This window comes from Triticum aestivum, chromosome 2A (genome assembly GCF_018294505.1).
Source record: "Triticum aestivum cultivar Chinese Spring chromosome 2A, IWGSC CS RefSeq v2.1, whole genome shotgun sequence".
Lineage (NCBI taxonomy): Eukaryota > Viridiplantae > Streptophyta > Magnoliopsida > Poales > Poaceae > Triticum > Triticum aestivum.
Window position 1 is genome coordinate 278,562,062 of NC_057797.1, and position 21,719 is coordinate 278,583,780.

Genomic DNA, 21,719 nt, shown 5'->3' on the forward strand with positions numbered 1-21,719 from the left:
TTGTGCACAATATGAGATCATTTGAACAAACTATGCCATGAATGTGGCCATAAGATTGATCATTTGGCTTGAAAGCCATTGATCTCCACACGTGATAGCTCGTTTCTGAGAACACTTTTTTAAAATAATTGCACTATTACAAGTTTGTTATTTTCCCTGGAAACTTGGCCACATATAATGACACAATGCGAAGGTTTCTCTATTTTTTTATTTTTTTTTATTTTTTATGCACGTTTCAAAATGCGGTCAAAACGGCGGGCTTGAGCGTTCCTAGCTAGTTGTTGAATCTTGGAAACCTTTTGATGCTTCTATGATTAAATAGATAGTTATGTACCTAGAAATGGTTTGTGGAAAAAATAAAGAGCAAACTATGAGGCAGCTACAGTTCAAATTTGACCCGCTTCCTGCTGAATCGGCGGAAATTTGTCTTTTTCACCACCGGTGGATCAAATCTTTTTACACCCAACCATTTGGTCAATTGTGAATTAAATATGGCCTAGTATTTTAAAAAATGATTTGGTCCAATTTTGCAACAATTATTTGGTAGGTTCTTCACAAAAAACCTCATTTGGGGCACACAAAAAATGGAAAATGATTTTTTCATCCAAAGAAAATGAAATTTTTCTTAGGCAACATTGTTTGCCAATCTAACATGTAAACTTGTGAAAAGTATGATATCATTTGAACAAATATTTGGTAGTTCTTTTACAAAAAAACTCATTTTGAGTACTGAAAAGTGAAAAGTGGTTTTTTTCTGAAAAAGTTATCTTTGATTTCGACCAATTTAGATGGTCGTAAGGTCTTCGCACTGTTTGCTGCGTTATGATTGGTCCATGGGCATATCACGCGGATCATGGATTATACACTGTTGGATGCTTGAGGATCCAATGGCAGTCATCAACCCTTCCACACCAACCCTAGCTTTGTTCTTGTGGTCATTTTGCATCCACACCCCCGCCTCCTTTTTTCCCAATCCATCCATCCATCCATTCCAGATCGAGAGGGATCTCGTCTCCTTCCTTCCTCCAGCTCCCTCCAGATCGAGAAAGAGATCGCCGCCGCCACCTCCCTCCAGCGGAGCTCGCCGTCGTCCATGGCCTCCCCACACCCTCCTGCTCCGCCCGCTCCTCCTCCCTCCACGCCTACCGCACACCATTGCCGATTTCCCAAACCAGACCGCCTCCCCGGTTCATTCCTTCCTCCCCTCCCACCCACCCGTCTCGGCGCCGCCACCCAACTCGCCGACGACCTTACGCATCGCCGCCGACCTACGCTCACACCCGCTGCCCCACCCTCTCCACCTCCCCTTCTCCCCCTACCCCGGTAGCACCCAGGCCAACAACACATGCAGCGGCAAGATCCAAGATCCAGCAAGCTGGCCTATGCCTCACCGGAGGCGCACACGCAGAGTGAGGTGGGCTGCCCGCGTGCACACGCCATGGACCTCCGTCACGGGACGCCAACACGTCTTGTCTGCCCGGCCGCATCACCAAACGGTTGCCTGCCTGCTCCCTGCCGACGCCATCCCGTGCTTGGGACGCCGCGCCTACCACGCCCCGACGTCCCTCCTCCCTCTCCCCTGCATCGGCCTCGTCGTCCGTCCCCGAGGTACCCCGCCCGACCACCCCCAGTTAGTTCTCTTCTCCGTGGCTGGTTCAGCGTGACATGTTCCTGACATTTTTTCTCTCCTCTCTGTGGTTGGGCAGATGGAGAGTGTGCTCAAGGATGATGCCATCCAGGAGAAGGGTGAATGTGCTAGGGTGGTAACCAGCCCCCTCCCATCTGATCTGCTTGTTTTCCTTCTTGGTCTGACTGGGTTGGTTCATTCGTCAGTTGGTTGGATGGCGCTGCTACAACTGTGTGCAATTAGTATATAGTGATCTCACTTAGACTACAAAATCCATATATTTTCCTGATCTTTGTATAGGTGGTATGATTATAACTGAACCATATGTTCTGTTTTATAATATATAACTGAATCATGAGTTTGTTTCATATTTTAAACCTACATGAAAGGAAGTGTGATTGTTGACGATGGTTATTGTTGCTGAATCCATATCCTGGTTCAGACTTATATTTTGCTATTCTTAGGTGGCGGGCTTATACGGCATCGCGAGCAGGAGGGCCATGAGGGGTTTGCTGCTCTTCTCCTAGGGCGACCAAGAGGTCCTGCCCCGAGCTCATGCACGTCCACGCCGACCCACCACAACAGGTAGCATCTCCATCTCCCTCTCATCTTCCTCTGCTCTCTATTGCTGCTCCGAATTATACATGTAGGCAAAGAGATGTCCCTATTTTCCTCAGTACTATGCACTGCTATATTTATGTGGTTGTCTTTGTGTGCATCTTATTTTGAAACCAAGTGAGACACCTCCATCCCCTACATCTTGACGATCCCTCATGCATTGCTCTCACTACCTCCTGCTCATAGATTTCCAATTGCCTTTGTTGCCTGCTCACTTAATTAATTAAGTGATCAACATCATTTCTATGTAGATATGCAACTCTTGAGTATATTTTCCTTATATGCCCCTTTCATACCATTCCCACTCAAATCAAAGCTTGTGTATGCACTTGATATTTGCAATGAGACTTGAGAGAACATCCGTATGCACTGAAGTTTTCTCTAATATAGATTTTTCAAATAATATTGAGTGGACATATAGAAGAAAGCTTGTGTATGCACTGAAGTCTCAAAACATGTCACCACTTGTAGATGTCTACGTGCTGGCACCTCCACTTTTATCCCAGCTTTTTCCGCTCACAGCTGTGGCATGTTATATCGGCCAATGCTATCATGATAGGAACCTATGTGAACACAAGTTTTTGTATATACCCTTTTTGCATCCGAGTTTTGTAGCGACATCACAGAACCTTGTGGACAAGATCTAAGACAGTTTAGGTACATGATTCTTGTTATATGACTGCTTTCACATATGCAAATTCTGCCTGTGCATGTTTTCTGAGATGGCTGAAACGCACGCCAGGTCCTGCCTGTGCCTGGGGGCTTTGAATTTCGTGTTTGGTACTGAATACTGATGCTGGGACGTGGGCGGTTGTATTTTAGGATTTGTAGATCTGTTTCTTCCCTAGCGTTGTTGTATGCTGGAAAACATTGTCAGGGCTTGCAGGTTTTTTATCGCTGTACTCTGTTGGTCAGCTCTGTACTTGTTATAAGACTTGTTAGAGATTTCAATATGTGTTGCACATGTATCTATATATGTATTTAAGAGTGTAGATTTTTACTCATTTTGCTTTGTATGTAGTCCGCATTGGAATCTCTAAAAAGACTTATATTTAGGAGTAATTTATAGTACATACGTCTTTATCTAAAAGCGTGAATGGCTCAGAATCTGATATGCTATTTGTCAAGGAGTACTGCTGCATATCAACAAGAAGTACGTAGGGCTATTTGACCGACTCACTTCCTAGCCATAGTAGCTAGTGCTTAGCTCTGTATGGTGGTCGTTGCTTTGTTGAATTGCTTGGTGTTGCTGTAGCCATAGTAGCCAGTGCTACTATTTCCACAATCGATGCTTACTGAAAGATCATGACTAGTACTGTGACATATGCTCGGTGACTAAAAATATGTTGATTTATAAGATTTTTTCGGTAAAGCGGAACTTCTTAAATATTGCATGCTGAAGTAAACTGAAATGTGCAGCGCAGTACATTACCAGAAGCAGAATGGCCATGGACTCAATCATTCTTTGTTATTACAGTTTGACTGTATCTCCAATGCACTCAATCATTCTTTGTGATTATAGTTTGACTGTATCTCCAGCATTGACAAATACTATTGCTTGTTCAAATTTATATTGGAGTTGCTTGTTCAAATTTATACTGGAGTTGCTTGTTCAACATTGATAAAATGTCATTGCTTGTTTAAGGACTCCACTAAACTGTATTGTAAATTATTCATTTTGCTGCTAGTGTCCATTTAGCAGTTTTTTTACTATGTTCCTACCAAGATGATTCAGCCATTTATTTGTTTTCCTGCAGCGAAGTGTGGCTGGACGATCGAGGCTGCTATTCTGCCTTGATCTGCACACAAAGAGTTCCTAGACCTGACTTGAAGCAAGGATACCTACGGCTGCAAGCCAACAATATCTGAAGACGGGTGCTGCTTGCCTATGTTCTCAGCATAACTATAGGCTGCCATGTCTTTTCCACTTTCCTTTTCGCTTTATGTAATGCTAACTTGACGGTCAGCCAATAGTTATGCGAAGAACATCGGCAAGCAGCACCTATCTTCAGACATACACTGCCATGTCTTGTTCCATTAATCACCTAGTCCTCCTATTAGTGACATTCATCTAGTATTTTATTTTGCAAAGCATGCAATGGTTTGGAGTACTTGATCATGGCCTGATGGAACCTACATGTTGTGGTTTACACATTTACACATTCATGGTTTCCACTGCTGTTTGTAATTGTTCTGGTTAACTATGCTAGTAGATATCGCGTGGGATCTGTAGCTAGTGTCTGTTGTGCATGTCCTCTTTGACGAGTTCATTCTTTGAAAAATATTTCTTGATAAGTTGCTTTCTTTCCAAATGCATACTATTATTTCAGATGCTTTCTATACTTTAGCTAGTGTCTGTTGTGACATCTTTCTATACTTTAGAACTACCACTTATCATGTTGCTTATTTCTGATGCTTTCTAAGTTGGTAATATATTTCACCAGTACTTGATTCCCTTTTCAAATTGTTGTTGCCATGTGGTTGTCCTTCCCATTAGTTCATGTGAAATTTGGATTTTAAGATTATGGCTTAATATGTTGTCTCATGTTGTTGATTTCACTTGTGCAGAATCTATTGACTAATCTTGACAAGTTTTGCTCTTCTGACCGCCCGTGCTGCTGCTCTTTGTGCTAAGAGTCCTTGAGTGCTAAAGTGCATGTCTCGACTTGACTGTGGTTACAATTATGGGTTTACTCAAGTTATACCAAGGGCAGTAAACCATACAGTGCTCCTTTGTTTGTACTTGCTAGTATTAAATTTACGCTCCTTGGAAAGTGCTGGGATTAGATATACCAAGTACCAACCAGACAAGGCTAAAGTATAGCTGATCAGGCTTGCACTGCCCTGAGTGATGCAAACCTATAGTGGTTCTTTATAGTTCCTTAATCTACTGACCGATTTCTAGTAAAGCTAATATACACATTTGCTGGCTCTGTTAATGGCTATTTTATCAGAATGGTGCCTGTGTACTTTTGTAATTTGGTGGTTGTTCTAACATTTGTTATCAACTCATGTCATATACTAATGTCATCACTTTAATTCATGGGTTGCACATTAGAAGATAATCATGGTTTTGTTGTATCACCATATTTACCAGGTCCACGATGGCGTCTGGCCTGTCGAGTCCTTCTGCAGCCGCTGCAGCTACTCCTTCCACAGCTTGGGTGGGACTCGTCGGATTGGCCTCCTCCTTTCCCATTTCGGGTAGTACATCCTTCTTGCTCGAATCTACTATTTGATCTACCTGCACATCTCTCACTCCAGCGCAGAATTGATGGGTTCTTCCTGGATTCTTGTGTAATGAGCTCTTCTTTTTTAGTACTTCTGTAATGTTATTAAGAAATAAAATTCATATGTTTCTATATATGTTCTTTTAGATAAGTATGTCAATACATAACTAGTAATGTAAATGGTGTGACGCAGTTCTAAATATAAATGCAAATAGCTTGTGAATGTCACTCTCATGTATCAGGGTCCTATTCTTGTAAACCTTATGTAAAGCTAAAATTCTTGTTGTGTGCAGGGCGGCTAGTGATGCAGCAAACTAAGCAGTAGCAGGCACACCAAGCAGTAGCAGGGGGAGGGTATCTCTCGAACGTCGCCGCTGCCACTCATTGCTTCTGTCACTGATTAATTATGGATGATCGCTATTAGTTTAGCTCCTTGGTATTCCCCCCCTCTCTCGCAAGCGTGTAGAAATAGATATGGTAGCTGTAGTCCCATGTAGTTGTAGTTCATGTACTCGGTCTGCCCTTGGTTGCTTCATTTCTATGTTAATTCAGTCTCTATTGAATGTATCTACTATCTATTGTTATGGCTGTTGAAAGAAATGAAATGGTTTGGATACATACGTACATGCTGAGATGTAAGCTGGAACAGCCATCTGCCCTTGTGATGTCAAGCTTCTAAATGCATGTTGTGGAGGCTCAAAATAGACAGGATTGTAAAAGGGCCGAGGCCCAAAAAAGAAATGAAATATAGAAGGCTACGTCCTAGAAAATAAAATGGGCCAGGCCCATGAACCCAACAAAAATTGATGAAAAAAACACAAATAGGCTGAATTAATGGGCTTGGCCAATGTAAAACAGCGAATCGGATCGGGCTGAATCTTGTCAGTGACCTTTTCAATTGGTCACAATTTTGCCACGTCAGATTGCCACGTCGGATCCGACATGGCCTGGGCAGACAGCCAGTGGCCAAAACAAAAGGTCATGGGTTCAACGACCTTCTGTTTTGGTCGTAAATGTCTACGACCTTCTCAGAGAAAAGGTCGCTAATTTTAGTTTACGACCGCCAGCTTTTGACCTTTTGTTTTTGGTCACAGAAAGGTCGCAAATGAAAAACTATGACCTTTCAGTGGCCAATAGTGAGGGTCACAAGTTGACATATTTCTTGTAGTGTACCTACTGTTGATGCTTCTGTAGCTCCTGCTGCTACTACCGAGGTGGAGGACCATTACGAGGATGAGGTTGATCAAAATCAGAACTACGTGCAACCACCAGCACCACCACTACCAGGTCGTCCTCATGCATATCATCGCAATGGTAGGGCTGCAGCACCACCTGAGGTACGAGATCATGACCATCTTCCTAAACTAAAATTGAATATTCTACCACTTGAGGGTAGATATGTTCCTGATATATATCTTACTTGGGAGTTAGAAACTGAACAATGTTTTACATGTTTACAATATCCTGAGGATAGACGTGTTCCTACTGATGTTTGTGCTTTCACTAGTTTTGCATGTGTTTTCTTTGAAAACTGCTATGCATACTCGTTGGGTTCCACCATATTATCAACATGAATTACTTCAAAAATTGCAGTGTTTAAGACAAGGAATTTTTTTTGTAGAAGAATATTATCAGGAATTACAAACTAGCATGATTAGATGTAGTATTGTTGAGGATAATGAAGCTATGCTTGCATGTTTTATGGGTGGATTAAATAAAGAGATTCAGAGAATTCTAGAGTTTAAGGAATATAATAATATCACTTGTTTATTCCATCTTGCTTGCAAAGCTGAACATGAAGTGCAAGATCGCGCGAACTAACTTTTCTGCAGGTCCACCTTCATCATGGACACCGCGTGCATCCTCTAGTTCCACACGTTTTGCTGCATCGACACCTCCGTCAGCTACCACCTCCAACCGTGATACAAGAAAGCAGGCACAACCACCCCTATCTGCCAAGAGCACACCTTCTGGGCCTGCACAAAGCTCTTCTTCATCCATGGCATCAACATGGCAAACACACAATATTATTTGTCATCGTTGCAAGGGTGGAGGTTATTATGTGAGAGAATGCCCATCTAAGCTTTTGATGATTGTTACTGAGGATGGTGGGTATGACTCCGCTAGTGATTATGATGAGGAGACTTTGGCTCTTATTACAAGTGAAGAACACGGTGGAGATGATTCTGATCATGAGACGCAATACATGGCTGCTGAAGATGCTGACATGTATGAATGTTTAGTTGCTGAACATATTTTGAGTGTGTAGGTTACATAAGCTGAGCAAAATAAGATGCATAATTTGTTCCGTACAAAGTGAGTTGTGAAGGAACGTTCTGTTCCCGTCATCATAGATGGAGGGAGCTGCAACAACTTGGCTAGCATGGAGATGGTGAAGAAGCTATCTCTCACCACAAGACCACATCCACATCCTTACTACATCCAATGGTTCAACAGCAGCGGCAAGGTTAAGGTAACACGTCCTATTCATGTACATTTAAGTATCTCTACATATGCTAATTATGTTGATTGTGATGTGGTACCTATGCAAGCATGTTCCTTATTACCTGGTAGACCATGGCAATTTGATAAAAATTTTGTACACCATGGTAGAAATAATCAGTATACTCTTGTTCATAAGGATAAAAATATTACTTTACTTCCTATGACTCATGATTCCATTTTGAAAGATGATATTAATAGAGCTAATAAAGCAAAACAGGAGATAAATAAGTGTGAAAATCAGATTGTGCCAAAAGAATTTGAGCAACAAATGAAGCCTAATAATAAACCATCTAGTGTTGCTTCTGAAATTAAATTGAAAATTGCATGTTCACTTGCCAGCAAATCTAATATTGATAATCTAGATTTCAGCAAATCTGTCACTAATGTTTATTGTGCGAAGAGGTATTATTTTCTTTCGAGGATGTACCTTGCTCTTTGCCTCCTGCTGTCAGTAACGTTTTGCAGGAGTTCGTTGACGTCTTTGCACAAGACATGCCACCGGGATTACCACATATTCGAGGGATTTAGCATCAGATTGACTTAATTACCGGTGCTTTGCTGCCAAACCGTGCGCCATATCATACCAATCTAGAGGAGACAAAGGAGATTATGTGTCAAGTACATGAGCTGCTCGACAAAGGTTATATACATTAATCTCTTAGTCCTTGTCATGTTCCTATTATACTAGTGCCAAAAAAGGATGGCACGTCGCGTATGTGTGTTGATTGTAGAGGCATTAATAATTTTACTATTCGTTATCGTCATCCTATTCCTAGGCTAGATGACATGCTTGATGAATTGAGTGGCTCTACAATATTATCCAAAGTTGATTTGCATTGTGGATACCATCAAATTCGTATGGAATTGGGAGATGAATGGAAAACAACATTTAAAACTAAGTTTGGATTATATAAGTTGTTAGTCATGCCTTTTGGGTTAACTAATGCACCTAGTACTTTCATGAGATTAATGAACAAAGTTTTACGTGCTTTCATTGGACGATTTGTGGTAGTCTATTTTGATGCTATACTAATTTATAGCAGATCTTTGGAGGAACATTTGGAACATTTACGTGTTGTTTTTATTGCTCTACGTGATGCACATTTGTTTGGTAACCTTGGGAAGTGTACAGTTTGCACCGACCGAGTATCTGTTCTTGGCTATGTTGATACTCCACAAGGAATTTAAGTTGATAAAGCCAAGATTGAAGCTATTGAGAGTTGGCCGCAGCCCAAAACGGTCACACAAGTGAGGAGTTTTCTTGGCCTTGCTAGATTCTATAGGCTTTTTGTGAGAGGTTTCAGCACCATTGCTCCACCTCTCAACGAGCTGACAAAGAAGGGTGTGCCTTTTGTTTGGGCTACTGCACAGGAAGAAGCCTTCACAGTATTGAAAGATAAGTTGACACATGCTCCTTTACTCCAACTTCCTGATTTTAATAAGACTTTTGAGCTTGAATGTGATGCTAGTGGAATTGGATTTGGATGTACGTTATTACAAGATGGCAAACCTGTTGTATACTTTTCTAAAAAGTTGAGTGGGCCTAGACTGAATTATTCTACATACGATAAAGAATTATATGCTCTTGTTCAGAATTTAGGAACATGGCAACATTATTTATGGCCCAAAGATTTGGTATACATTCTGATCATGAATCTTTGAAACATATTAAAAGTCAAGTTAAACTGAATCGTAGACATGCTAAATGGGTTGAATTCATTGATACTTTCCCTTATGTCATTAAACACAAGAAGGGTAAAGAAAATGTTATTGCTGATGCATTGTCTTGTCGCTATACTATGCTTTCACAACTTGACTTCAAAATATTTGGTTTGGAGACCATCAAAGATCAATATGTGCATAATGCTGATATTAAAGACGTAATGCAGAATTGTAAAGAAGGAAGAACATGGAACAAGTTCTTCATTAATGATGGATTTGTGTTTCGTGCGAACAAGCTATGCATTGATCAGTTTGTCTTTTGTTGTTGCAGGAGGCGTATGGAGCAGGATTAATGGGATACTTTGGCGTGAAGAAGATGGAGGCCGTACTTGCTACACTTTTCTTTTGGCCAAAGATGAGATGGGATGTTGAGCGTTTTGTTGCTTGCTGCACTACATGTCAAAAAGCTAAGTCATGACTCAATCCTCATGGTTTATATATGCCTTTGCCTATACCTAGTGTTCCTTGGGAGGATATATCTATGGACTTTTGTCGGGGTTGGGGTCCTGGCAAACCCTTAAGGTTCAAACACTGGGGTGCGGTGAAGTCTATCCCTCCAACCGATCTACGCCCTAGCTTGTTAGGATCTTGCGGACGAACTCGACGAACTCACAACACAGATGGACACAGGGATTATACTGGTTCGGGCCACCGTTGCGGTGTAACACCCTACTCCAGTGTGGTGGTGGATTGCCTCTTGAGCTGATGATGAACAATACAAGGGAAGAACGGCCTCCTGAGGTTGAGGCGTTCTTGGGCTCGGTGAGCTTGTCTGTCTGACCATCTCTCTCCACTATGGTGGCTAGTCCTATTTATAGAGGCCCTGGTCCTCTTCCCAAATATCGAGTGGGAAGGGAGCCAACAATGGCGGGATAATTTGAAGGGGGATAGCTAGTACAAGCTATCCTGACAAAAGTAGTCTTCGCCTGCACAAAGTTCTGGTGGTGACGCTGCTCCGGGCTCCACGATGACCTCCGTCTTGCAGTCCTTGGTCTTGGTCTTGTTGCACCGAAATGGCAACCTTTGCTTGATGCCTCGGTACTCCATGACCGCGCTTGCCCCCTTTGCACCAAAGAGGAAACAAGGATGCTGTGCGCGCTAGCGCCCGCCTGGTGTCGATCGTCACGGCTCACGTCACGGAAGTCTCGTGAGGTTCGCCCCGCCTTGATATCTCCGCTCCACGTGAGCCTGCCCAGCTAGGCCACCTAGGAGGAGGTCTTGCATCGTCCGCCTTGCGAGGCTTGGGCCCCTCGCGAGGGTCTTGAGTGCTTTGCTGGTGAAGATGGGCTGTACAGCCTGCTGGCTCATCCATGCCATGGGCCGCAGGCAGGCAAGCCTAGGGACCCCTGTTCCTAGAACGCCGATAGTAGCCCCCGGGCCCAAGGTGCGCGCGGGCTTGGCTTCACGACAAAGCCAAGGGTCAAGCTCGAAGCACTACGGGCCCCAAAAGCCTGCGACCTTGGTTGACGCGTGGCGGTTGATTGAACGTGGGTGTCTCCGCTTCCCGATGCTGCTTTGGCGACTACACAACTTGACAGGTCACTGCGACATGCAAGTGGAACCATCATTACCTGTGATCATGGGAGACGTCGGTTGGCCTTCTCTTGATATAAATGGGGGGGGGCGAAGCCCCCGTTGCCCATCCCTTCCTTGCTTGCTTCCTCCTTCTTGATCCACTACTTTCTCCAATGGCGCCCATCAGAAGATTCTCCATCGAGGAGAAGGGGAAAGCCCCCTGGGATGCCCCGGAGCCACTCCTCCTGAAGAAGAGGTCGATCCATCGCCGTGACAAGGCGGCGTTGCAGGTGGTGGCGAGGCCTTTGTGCGAGGCCTTGTACGCTGCATCCGTACACTCAGGAAGACGAAGTGGCGAGCAGCGTCACCCTCACCGCACCCGGGGCCGCCATGCGGTGGACTCCTGGTGCTGTGGATGCCGACGCCTCCGAACTCTTGGATCCGCTTCCCATAGTTCTTCTCCGACATGATGCCGCTGAGGGGGCCTCTCGAGCTCTAGATGTAGCATGCTGATTGTGGTGCTCCGGTGATCAGAGCGAAGATCGAAGTGGTTCCCATTGGCAAAATCTTCATGACTTGCGACAGGGGCGAGATTGTGCGGATCTGTCGCGCGAGGGGTGCCCTCGCGATTCACTTCGAGTATGACAGCGCCTCCATGCTTCTCTTCAAGGTCTTTGACACCGAGGGCCGCCGCCTGGAGTGCTGCTTTGGAGAGGAGCGCGAGGCTGACGCACGTTCCACCCGCGACTACTCGAGAAGTAGCAGCCCTTGGGAATCCAGCAGTTCTCCTGAGCTCCAGGAGACTTCGGAGATGAGTGACGACATCTACATCCCCCCGAGCTCTCGCCTTGCTAGGGGCAAGGCCGCGGCTTCCGGCCGCCGCGGCCGCTGATCTGGATGGGGTTGGCGCCGGCCTCCCATGACCCACTGTTGATGATGGCATCCACCACGAGAGGATGTAGATAGGATCCCCTAGCATCACCTGCGAAGAATCATGAATCACCCCATGGGGGCATGTAAGGATCCGCAATGCCTTTGTACCTATTTTCCTTGTTGTGAAAATTTGATGAACGCGCGCCCAGTTAAGGCTCGGCCTCCCCTTTCTTTCTTCGTGATAGCTTGTTGCTCTACGCCGACGGGTCTCGATCCCAAGGCGGCTACAGCCGTCGCTGGTATGCCAGGTCACGATGCCGTGGTCAAGGCCAGGAGGTGCGTGGCCCGAGGTCCAGTAAGAGCCCCTGGGGCGCGATGCTCAGCAGGTACCCCTTAGCGCCCAAGCGGCCATTGCAAGGAAAGAAAAGGGAGATGACTTGGCCGCAACGGGGTTGCAGCATGGGGTGAGCGACTATGGGGACCAAATGTTTTGCTGATCTGAGGGCGAAACTTATCTTGATGACTTTGCAGTGATTCCCGATGTTGCACTAGGGCTGCGTGCCAACTTATGTGACATAGGTAAGCCGGACCGTGCGAGTTTTCCTTCTCCCGAGCTCCCCTTAATGCTCTACGTCCTCAGGTCCCGGCCCTCGAGCGAGCTCAGCCGCCGCTGGTATTCCAGGTCGTGATGCCGTGGTCAAGGCCAGGGAGTGAGGGCAGGAGAGCCAGTAAGAGCTCCTGAGTCGTGATGCTCAGGAGCCCCCCTTTTAACGCACAAGCGAGACGCACGAGAGGGAAGGAGACTCTTGGTGCCGCCTTCTATCCTTCCCGCGGGGTTCCTGTGAACAGGCACAAGGAGAAACATGGTTGGTTGTTACTGCCGCCTGCCTGCAGCTGGTTGGTCCGGGTGAAGTGAAGGCACTAAGGGCCTAATGAGGTGACATGCATGGCGCGTGCCGCAAGCCAGAGCTCGACCACTCAGATTTGTCGGTCGTGGCAGGGACGGACCCATGCACCAGCTCCGTGGTTGTTTAGGGGCCCCGAGGGGGGTGATGATCGAGCAGGTGATAGCAGTTGGCAGGTTAAGCATGAAGAGCAGATCGACTAGGATAAATGCAGGAAGATACATGCCACTGGGTCTTGCCCGAGTGGTGTGGGGATGATGCAGCCCAAGGGGCGGCCCCAGCAAGGTAAGCTAAAGACATAAGTAAAAGGGGGACATGCCGCAGGGACGGACCCACGTGGCCTGGGAATAGTGCAGCCCGAGGGGCGCTCCGAGCTTAGACGAACTTGGAAGCTGTCACCTGGGTCTGTAGACGAAGTAGAGCCGATGCAGCTGAAGCCATGCGCCGAAGGAATGACTCCTCATGAGCCACCGGGGCCCTGAGGCTCAGGAGGCTCTAGGAGCTCAGGAGGCTCCCTAAAGGCCATCGCCATCTCCTCCCGAACGGCGCGGAACCTGCCCTCCTGAGCCGCCTGGAATTGCCGTAGGTTGCACTGATAGGCTGATGCCGCACTCGGCAAGCCGAAGGGCATGTGAACGTTGCTGTGCGGTGGACCCTCACAGCGGCCCGCGCGTGATGGACAGAAGCGTTCCTGAGATGCTGCCCTGTTGAGCCCTGGGATGTCGATGCAGGCGCGCAACTCAGCACCCTCGCCTGGGTGGTGAGCCACACTCTGTGAGCGGCTGTCGCCACGCATGGCTCTTGCGTCTTGTAGCTCTAGGGTGGTCTTGGTGATGAACTCCTGGGTGGTGGGCATTCCTCGCCTCATGCTCTCCTGCGGAACACGTGTTGCAAAGCACGCTTCCAAGTGGTGCCTAAGCGCCTACCTTGTGAGAGTGGCAAGGTCTGAGGCCCTCCAAAAGAGAGCCCCCGAACCTTTCCCAAGGAGGGTGTCGGGCGCGCTTTCCTATGCGGTGGAGTGAGGCACCCCTGGAGCGGGCGCCAATCCTGACGAGGCTCTTGATGTGTCGCCATCTTCTTGGGGTCCTACATGGCGCGGCAGCTTCTTCTTGGGGATGGTCTTCGGAGGGCCCTCACTTCCGCAGTCAGGGTTGGAAGGCGCGCTCAAGGGAGCACACCGCATCCCTTTCTTCACATGGGACCGTGATGATCCCCCTGCTTCCTGGCATCTTGAGTACGTTGTAGCCGTGGTGAGTGACTGCCATGAACTTGTCCAGGGCTGGGTACCCGAGGATGGCGTTGTACGACAGGGGGATGTGTGCGACATCAAAGTCGATGAGATCGGTGCGGTAATTCTTGCACTCCCCGAAGGTGACAGGCAGGCGGACCTGCCCTATCGGTGTGGTGGAGCCGTCAGTCACTCCTCAGAAAGGCTTGGTTGGCTGGAGCTGCTCATAGGGCACTTGGAGGCTGTCGAATGTGTCGGCGGATAGGATGTTGAGCCCTGCGCCACCGACTATGAGAGTATTGGTGACTTGCACATTGCTGATGACTGGGAGCACAGCATAGGGAGTGTGCCAGCAGCGGATGCGCACTTGAGCTGGTCGGCCGAGCTGAAGGTGATGGCGCATTGGGACCACCGGAGCGGGCGCGTGGCCTCGAGCTTGGCGAGCGCCGCATTTACTTCACTAGCGAACTGTTTGATGGTACGCTGAGAGGCTGGGGCCTGAGCGCCGCCCAGGATGCAAGCGACCGCGTGCAGCTCCTGGAAGCCCACAGCCCCCTCGTCCTGGTGATGGTCGTCATCCCTCCTTCGCGGTGGCAACGGGGAAAGACCGGCGTTGCCCTAGCGACGATCCTCGTGAGGCGGGTCCCTCCAGGCGCCCTCGCGTGGTTGATCCTGCCAGCAGTCCTCACGAGGCCGGTTGCGCCACTCCTGGCGCATGTCACGGTCGTCCCAGCGTCCACCTTCGCGTCCTCCTCCGCAGTCGTAGCCCCGGTCGCTGCGCTCGGGGTGTTGGCCGAAGCGTCCTTCTCGAATAGCTCTCAGCTCTTAACCCTCGCTGGTGTTGTGGGTGTTCAGGTTGTGGAAGGCACAGAAGGGCCGACCGTTCTTGGATAACTTGGGCCGATCTCTGCCTCGCTTGGTGTCCGGCTCCACTGTGAGCACGACTGCCTCTTTGCGCTTCACGTACTTGGCCTTGGCCTTATTTTCCTCCACTCCTGCAGCTGCCAGCTCCAGGAGAGAGGCGCCCCTCCTCAGCTTTTGCGCACCTGGTCGCTAGGTTGAACAGCTCCTGAGATGTGTAGAGCTCCTCATGGATGGCCAGCTCTTCCTTCATCTTGACGTCGTGGACGCCGTCGGAAAACGCGGAGATGATGGCCTCGTCCGAGACCTAGGGAATATTGAGGCGGGTGCTGTTGAAGCGATGGATGTACTTCTAGAGGGTCTCTTCGGGCTGTCGCTTGATGTGGCGTAAGTCGCCCGCGACCGGTGGGCGGTCACGAGTGCCCAGGAAGTTGGCGACGAAGTGGTCACGCATCTCGTCCCAGGAGGAGATCGAGCCGTGCTGCAGGTTCAGGAGCCAGGAGCGGGACCCATCCTTGAGAGCCATGGGAAACCAATTCGCCATGACCTTCTCGTCGCCGTTGGCCGCTTCGATGCTCAACTCATAGAGCTGCAGGAACTCCGCGGGGTCGAAGGTGCCATCGTACTGTGGAGGCAGATCTGGCTTGAACTTGCCTGGCCAGGCAACGCTACGCTGCTCAGTAGTGAAGGCGCGACATCCTGCTGTGGTTGCCGGGGCCCATATCAGGCGTAGAGCTTGATCTTGGCGAGGTTTGCGCTGCGCCACTGCAGGCGGCGCGCGGTCTTGACGAGGTGGCGCGGGGAGCGCTGGTGCGGCGTCTCGCGGTCGCGGGACTTCTTGGCAGCTCCTTTCTTCACGTGCGGGCGCCGGGCGTGGCGGTCGTGTCGTGGAGGCGCGCGCCTTGGCGCCAAGGCACCGTCTTGGGGTCGAGGTGGTGGAGGCGCGCCACGGGCCCCGTTGCCCGCAGCCTGCTGAGGGGGAGGCAGAGACTGAGACGGCGCCAGAGTGCCCCCCGCGGCACGGACGAGCTCGGCGACGTGGTCGAGCCACTCTTCATAGATGTCGTCGACAGGGCGATAATGCAGGAGCTCGTTTGCTACGATGAGCACGGCCCGCGCCTCTAGGGGAGCACGGTGCGCGTGAGACGAAGAGCCAGCAGGAGCGAGTGAGGGAGTAGCGGCGCGGCCGTCCTGCCGCACCAAAGGATGTTGCAAGGACGCCTGCTACTCGTTTCCCACTGGGCCGGTGGCTGCGTTGGCGGTGGGGGAGGGACATCGACGAGGTGGCCTACCGACGGGTGCCGTCTGTGCGACGCGGGCAGCGAGGGCGGCCCGATGCACAGCTCCAGCACGGGAGCGTCTGCCATGGAGACGACGGGGCGACGGAGCGATGAGGGACAGAGACGAAGCTACGGTGCACCCCTACCTCGCGCGCCAAATGTCGGGGTTGGTGTCCCGGCAAACCCTTAAGGTTCGAACACTGGGGTGCGCGCGAAGTCTATCCCTCCAACCGATCTATGCTCTAGCTTGCTAGGATCTCACCGACGAACTCGACAAACTCAGAACACAGATGCACACAGGGTTTATACTGGTTCGAGCCACCGTTGCGGTGTAACACCCTACTCCAGTGTGGTGGCGGTGGATTGCCTCTTGGGCTGATGATGAACAATACAAGGGAAGAACGGCCTCCTGAGGTTGAGGCGTTCTTGGGCTCGGTGAGCTTGTGTGTCTGACCGTCCCTCTCCATTGTGGTGGCTAGTCCTATTTATAGAGGCCCTGGTCCTCTTCCCAAATATCAAGCGGGAAGGGATCCAACAATGGCGGGCTAATTTGAAGGGGGGCAGCTAGTACAAGCTATCCTGACAAAAGTAGTCTTCGCCTGCACAAAGTTCTGGTGGTGACGCTGCTCCGGGCTCCACGATGACCTCTGTCTTGCAGTCCTTGGTCTTGGTTTTGTTGCAGCAAAATGACAACCTTTTCCTGATGGATCGGTACTCCACGAATGCGCTTGCCCCCTTTTCACCAAAGAGAAAACAAGGACGCTGTGCGCGCTCGCGCCCGCCTGGCGCCCGCCTGGTGTCGATCGTCACGGCTCACGTCACGAAAGCCTCGTGAGGTTTGCCCCGCCTTGATATCTTCGCTCCTCCTAAGCCTGCCCAGCTAGGCCACCCCGGAGGAGGTCTTGCGTCGTCCGCCTTGCGAGGCTTGGCCCCTCGCGAGGGTCTTGAGTGCTTTGCTGGAGAAGATGGGCCGTATGGCCTGCTGGCTCATCCACGCCCTAGGCCGCAGGCAAGCAAGTCTAGAGACCCCCGTTCCCAGAACGCCGACAACTTTGTTTTAGGTTTACCTCGAACAAAGAAGGGGAGGGATAGCATATTTGTTGTCATGGATAGATTCTCAAAAATGGCACACTTCATACTATATCATAAAAGTGATGATGCTGTTAATGTTGTTGATTTGTTCTTTCGTGAAATTATTCATTTGTGTGGTGTGCCAAATATTATTGTTTCAGATCGTGGTACTAAATTTCTTAGCCAGTTTTAGAAATGTTTATGGGCTAAGTTGGGGACTAAACTGCTTTTTAGTACTACTTGTCACCCCCAAACTAATGGACAAACTGAAGTAGTCAATAGAACATTGTCTACTATTCTTAGGGCTATTATGAAGAATAATAAGAAAATGTGGGAATAATTCTTGCCCCATATTGAATTTTCTTATAATCGTTCATTGCATTCTACTACTAATATGTGCCTTTTTGAAATTGTGTATGGTTTCCTACCTCGTTCACCTATTGATTTGTTGCCTCTTTCGTCTTCGGAGAAGGTTAATTTTTATGCTAAACAATGTGTGGAATTGATTTTAAAAATGCATGATTTAACTAAGGAAAACATTGAGCATATGAATGCTAAATATAAACTTGCGGGAGATAAGGGTAGAAAACATGTTGTGTTTGCACCTGGAGATCTTGTTTTGTTACATTTACGTAAGGATAGATTTCCTGATTTGCGCAAATCAAAGCTAATGCCACGTGTTGATGGTCCTTTTAAGGTGTTAGAGAAAATAAATGATAATGCATATAAATTTGAGTTGCCTGCAGATTTTGGGGTTAGTCCGACTTTTAACATTGCAGATTTGAAGCTTTATTTGGGTGAGGAAGATGAGCTTCTGTTGAGGACGACTTCATTTCAAGAATGGGAGGATGATGAGGACATCAATAACATTGTTACACCCACAACCCCTGCTACTACACATATTGGACCAATTACTAGAGCTTGCGCACGCCAATTAAATTACCGGACACTTTCATTTCTTGGTAATGATTCTAATGTTCACGAGAATATGATGTTGCCTAAATTGGATACATTTGTTTTGCTTACAAATGAAGGGCCTAGCTTGGAGAAGGATGAACATTGGAGCAAGAACAAGCACGGATATGATGGCATGCGCAAGGGAAATAAGAACAGAGTTTCAAGTGATGATTCTAGGACTTTGAAGCCACCGTAATGAGAGCATGAAGTCTTGGATGAAATATACAAGATGCGACTTGACAATTTCGTCCAGAGGCTATTATAGGTGTTGTGTCACCTTATTATTGGGCATCCCCATGTAATTTTGAATACATAAGTATAGGATATTTTCAGAGTCCGTATGTGTGGGGAAACATGAGATAGGGTTGGTTTCGGACACCTCCCCCAAGGGCCACGAAATTCCCCCCTCTTCCTCCATATATACAAACCTTAGGGGGTTGTTCAGACTTTGGGTTTTCTTTAGATTAATAGTTCAACATAGCTACAACTTTGCGTACTTCGTTTGTGTTCAACGATCAGACCAAGGCGTCACAGAACCCCCAACCTGATCAATAAAGCTTCCATCTTATATTCGCAATATATAGATTGCAATCTTAGTTTCTTGCTAGTTCTTTGTTCGCTTGCAGGAAATAGATCTTCGTGGTCAGGTTGATCGTGCTCTGGCATGGTCAATAACCTCTCGGAGTTGGTTTAGCGATTGCTAAGGCGTGACATCCTCACACGTTCGTAGTCGGATCGTGAAAGTCTACTCCTCTGAAATGATAATCACCATCTCATCGAAAGACGGGACACCTTTGCCTCTATTAGCGAATGTTGATGTGTTTGCTTGGCAACCATCTGACATCCCCGGTGTTCCCAGGGAGGTAATTGAGCACCACCTAGCTGTCTGTCCTCATGCTCGGCCTGTCAAGCAGAAGGTCGAAAGGAAGCACCAGAACAACAGTAGTTCATTGCCGAGGAGATCAAGAAGCTTGAAGCAGCTAGATTGGCCAGAGGAGTGCTGCATCCAACGTGGTTAGCGAATCTACTAGTAGTGCGCAAGGCAAATGGGAAATGGAGGCTTTGCATTGACTTCACAGACCTGAAGAAGGCCTGCCTGAGGGACCCTTTCCCCTGCCATGCATTGATCAGATTGTGGATTCCACCTCTGGATGTGATCCGCTTTCCTTTCTGGATGCATACTCTGAGTACCATCGGATATTTATGTCCAAGGAAGAGGAGGGGAAAACCGTGTTCATAACCCCTTGTGGCACGTACTGCTTTGTGCGAATGCCCTTTGGGCTAAAGAGCGCTGGATCCACCATTGCAAGAGCTGTACCAATTGGTTTTGAACCTAAACTGCACAGGAATGTAGAAGCTTACATGGATGATATAGTGGTCAAGACCAAGGACAAATCAACCCTCAGTCAAGATTTGGAAGAGACCTTGGCGAACTTGTGCAAGATCAATTTGAGGCTAAACCCTGAGAAGTGTGTGTTTGGCATAACCTCCGGCAAGCTCCTTGGTTTCATTGTATCACAGTGGGGGACAGAAGTCAACCTAGACAAGATCAGGGCAATTGAGCTGATCCAAGCTCCCAAGACTGTTAAAGATGTGGGATGCTTGACTAGATGCGTTGCCACACTGAGCTTGTTCACTTCCATGTCTGTTGAGCGGGCCTTGCCTTTCTTCAATATTTTTAAGAAGGTAGGTCCAATGAAGTGGACTCCAGAAGCAGAAGCAGCGTTGCAAGATTTAAAAGCATACATTTCCTCTGCGCCCACCCTAGTTGCTCCTAAACCACAAGATCCATTCTTGCTATACTTAGCGGCAATGAATCAAGTGGTTAGTGTAGCACTGGTGGCACATCAAGAAGTCTATGAAGAGGCAGCTGCAACAACTATCCCCTCCGGAGGTGAAACTGAACCAGTTACGGCAGAATCAGACACAGACCAAAGAAGTGCAGAGCAAGAGAGTGAAGGTAGTTCCAAAACTGCGGCAAGGAAGAAAGTAGTGCAACGGCCAATGTACTTTGTCAGCTCTCTATTGCAGGGGGCTAGGTCAAGGTACTCCGGAGTGCAAAATCTGATCTTCATCCTTGACATGGCCCCGAGGAAATTGTGCCACTACTTCCAAGCCCATGAGATCATGATTGTTACACGTTTTCCACTGCAGCGCTGTCAGGACCCCAATTCCAAGTCACATCGATCTAGCCGGTAACACCTCATATCGCATTGCGGCCTCATGCACGGTATTCCCACGGGTGTCGCCTTACCATGGCCCGGGACCGTTTGCGCCTTTTGGCTCACGTATATGATAGTGTCGCTAGCATCCATATGATAGAGAACCCGGGCCGACATGGCTAGTCGTGAACCCAAAGCGACGCAGACCTATGGAGACAGGCATACATGAATCACATCGAGCATTTCGGTCATCAGCGAGTGAATCCGGGCTGTAGCACTGGGCTAACAGGACTCCGGGGAACCCAGGCTGTAGAAGTCTAGGCAGGACTCCGGATGTCACCGCGTGACATTTCCCCGAAGGGACATACATAGGAACGAAAGTGAAACACATGCCGGCCAGTCAAATGTCCTGAGCAGTAGTGCTGGGCTAGCAGGACTCCGGTGGACCGGGCTATAGCGGACTACTATGGCTCGAGGAACACTAGACTACATTTCCCCATAAGAAAGGCTACCAAGGATAAACAACTAAATTGTCGGATCCCACTCATACCAAGCATTTCAATCATACACACAATATGCCCGATATGAGTACATACAACATGGCATCACAACAAAACTCTACAACTCAAGTACATTATTTAAAGGCTCCAGAGAGCCATACATAACATGTTCATAAAGGTAGGGGTCACATGACCCAACACTCAAGTCATACAAGCATACAAGCACATGCGGAAGCAAATAGTCTGAGTATAGACACTAGAAAGAAAGAAGGCTTCTCGAAGCCTGTCTATCTACATAGGTCCCTCCATGGCCAGGATCACCACCTGGGTGGCTAATCCCTCGTCGACATCAAGGTCTACATAAAACCCATCAGAGGGGGTGGTGTTGTTGTCTGAAAACAGTAATTAAGCAAACATGAGTACAAGGGTACTCAACAAGTCTTACATCAGAACCTACTATACATGCTCATTCTCAAGAAGGTGGTGGAGTTACTGCAGCAAGCCAGCTTTGACTCTTGGCTAAGCTATCCTACGGAACTCCACTAGTAAAACAGTTTTTCGCACACGAGTCCACTAATCACTAACACAATACTCCACCAGGGATCCTCCCTCGTCATCCTACGACAGGGCCATCCTCGGTACTCACACTTATCTTGAGTCTTTTA

The 21,719-nt window shown here is 48.2% G+C and overlaps 1 long non-coding RNA gene and 1 pseudogene across 1 annotated transcript; both read left to right on the forward strand.

Annotated features, from left to right (window-relative positions):
- The first annotated feature begins 959 nt into the window (after nucleotides 1-959).
- Nucleotides 960-6,105, forward strand: LOC123188525 (uncharacterized). Its single transcript, XR_006494756.1, has 4 exons — nucleotides 960-1,608; nucleotides 1,707-2,212; nucleotides 4,003-5,449; nucleotides 5,769-6,105. It is a non-coding gene; the product is annotated as an uncharacterized lncRNA (long non-coding RNA).
- A 5,285-nt stretch (nucleotides 6,106-11,390) lies between these two features.
- LOC123191651 (nuclear transcription factor Y subunit B-1-like) overlaps nucleotides 11,391-21,719 on the forward strand; it is a 47,362-nt pseudogene continuing 37,033 nt past the window's right edge.